The 2,599-nt window shown below is 43.3% G+C and overlaps 1 non-coding gene across 1 annotated transcript; it reads right to left on the minus strand.

The window, feature by feature from the left end:
• Positions 1 to 567: 567 nt before the first annotated feature.
• Positions 568 to 641, minus strand: trnan-guu. The gene has a single exon. It is a non-coding gene; the product is annotated as a tRNA-Asn (tRNA).
• Between the last annotated feature and the right edge of the window lie 1,958 nt (positions 642 to 2,599).

Consider the following 2,599-nt stretch of genomic DNA (forward strand, 5'->3'; position numbering starts at 1 on the left):
AATGAAGGAATTTTGCATAGAAAAGATTTAGAAAGTTGACGTGACTTTTATTTGTAACTCACTCACTCGGGAATTCTGTCAATGCTGCTCAGAGGTTTAGTGACCAGGATATAATCTACCTGTATTTTCCTGAGCTCGGTGTATTGGGAGGTTTGGCCCGGGTTAGAGTATCTTGTGTCCCAGGGATGGGCAGTAACCCGCTGACTGAAGCTGCAGTCGCCGCTTTCTGCTGGCAGCGGGTGATTGGAGAGTGCGGGGCCGGAATATTGCTGCTTTTCTCTGTCTCACTCACTGTGGAAATGAGGAAGAGGGAAGAATTGATGGGTTTGTTTGAATCCAATAACTTCATAGATTTCCAGTGTGTTGGATATCGGTACATGGTATGCCTAATTGTTTTCCCATGACATTTGAAACGAATATTCGATAAAAATCCGCTTAACTGGGAACTCACTGGATTACAGTTGAGCCGGCAACATTTCTGGAGTCTTGACATTCAGTTCAAGGACCAAATGACAACCAGGAACTGTGTGACAATAAAGGGTTATGGTGTGAAAACAGCAACAGCTTCGTCCCTGGGTGGCCTCGAACCACCAACCTTTCGGTTAACAGCCGAACGCGCTAACCGATTGCGCCACAGAGACCGACACAAATGTTGTTACCGTGTCAGCGAGTTAAAGCTTCAGATTGCAGCGAACGGAATGACAAGTGCTCTCTATAACTTTTACTCTTCTAAAATAAAGGTTGGGACATTCACTGTGGATATATGGAAACCGTCTGATCCCACCCACTGCAGACACATCCATTATCGGGAACTAGCTCTCCTACGAGCGGAGCCGTCTCCCTTCGAGCCTTTTGGTGCCTTGACTGTTGCCAAGTATTCTGATTGTCCTGAAGCCGATATTAGGTTTGAATTCCTGATGTGCAGTAACGAGAATCCTTTCAAAATCTCAGATCAGTAAATTTCACTGATAACATCAGAGTCAATGTTCCAACGTCTTAAAGAACGGAAAGGTGCCTTGACTGTCTCTGGTCAGTCGGACAGTTCACCCTTCATTCTCCCCTGATTCCGGTTCCCAGAGTTTTTAAAGATTCAGAAAGATGGCGACTAGGTTTTCTGGTTTGGTTCCTTCTCCATTTTCCCACCTGCCAACTGACAATATTTTCCAAATTCTCGTCTCAATCCTCCGCCTTGCATCATGTCCAGAGATGAGGAAATTAAGTTTTATGGACAGTTTATGGAGACCGGGATTGTCCTCTATGGAGCAAAGAAGGTTCAACGGAGATTTCACGGAGCTGTTCAAAATGACGGGGGTGGGGACAACAGGTTTGATAGAACAGATAGGGAGGGGCTGTTTCCACTGACGGGGGTCAGTAACCAGAGGACTGGGAGTTAAGATAATTAAAGAAGGACAGACTTGCATTTTAATAGCGCTATTCCCGACCGGTGGATGTCTTAAACCACTTTCCAGCCAATTAAGTACTTTTTTGAAATAAAAACAGAAAATGTTGGAAAACTCAGCAGGTTTCTCTCTCCACAGATGCTGTCAGACCTGTTGAGTTTTTCCCGGCATTTTCTGTTTCCCTTTCCAGGTTTCCGCAGTTTTGCTTTTTTATTTAAGTTGAGCCATTGATGTAATGCAGGGAACACGGCAGCCAATCACCGCTCAGGAAACAGCCAAAACCAGGGACGTCACAATGAGCAGACCATATGCGGTTGGTTGAGGGATAAACACTGACCAGGTCACGTGGCTGCAACGTGAACCCACAGATTTTGATAATGCCTCTGCCCAGTTTTGAACCAGAGAACGTTTCACATGTTAGACAAGCATGAAAATCGCTGCACCACAGGAACAGGAAACAACACAAAGGCCTAATGGGCTTCAATAAAATGTTAAACGGTGACGTCATGCAGCAGCACTTTGGGTCTTTGTTTTGAAGAAATGGAATTCGGCTGTTCTCATTAGGAATGCTGGAGACAGACTGATCAACAATGTCATCATCAAATGGCACAGCGCAGTAAGAGGCCTTTCGGGCAATCATATCTCTGTCAGTTTTGTACAAAGAGATTTCTAGTTAGTCTCAATTTCTTTGCCTCCTTCCATAACCTTTTTTTCTCCCTTTCAAGTCTTTGTCCAATTCCCTATTGAAAACTCCGAGTTACGAAAAACCATATTGAAAGAGTTGCAGGAACTTCTGCTGTGTCCATGCTCAGTTTGTGAACATTAACAACGCTTCCCTGACCCAATGACATGAAGAGTTGGCTTTTGACACTTCTAACAGTTTTCAAAATTTTAAAAATAGTTGGTGTCAAATCGAATTATTATCCTGACCAATCATCTTCTTATTTTTCTCAGTCAACATTTACAATTTCATTACCTTTTACCAACATTTCACGCACTGTCACACAGGAAAAAAGAAACATCATTTGAAACATCGAAATAATGAAACATTGAAAAACGAAGTTAGCAGTAGAGAAGATTTCTGTATGTTACAAAGTGCAGGATGATCTGATTAACTGGTGGAGCTGGTTCGAGTTTCCCAATAACCTATTCCTGCTCCTTTGCTCTTTCTCTATTCCATTGGCAAAGCAGCAGTCTAA

This window comes from Carcharodon carcharias, chromosome 21 (genome assembly GCF_017639515.1).
Source record: "Carcharodon carcharias isolate sCarCar2 chromosome 21, sCarCar2.pri, whole genome shotgun sequence".
Lineage (NCBI taxonomy): Eukaryota > Metazoa > Chordata > Chondrichthyes > Lamniformes > Lamnidae > Carcharodon > Carcharodon carcharias.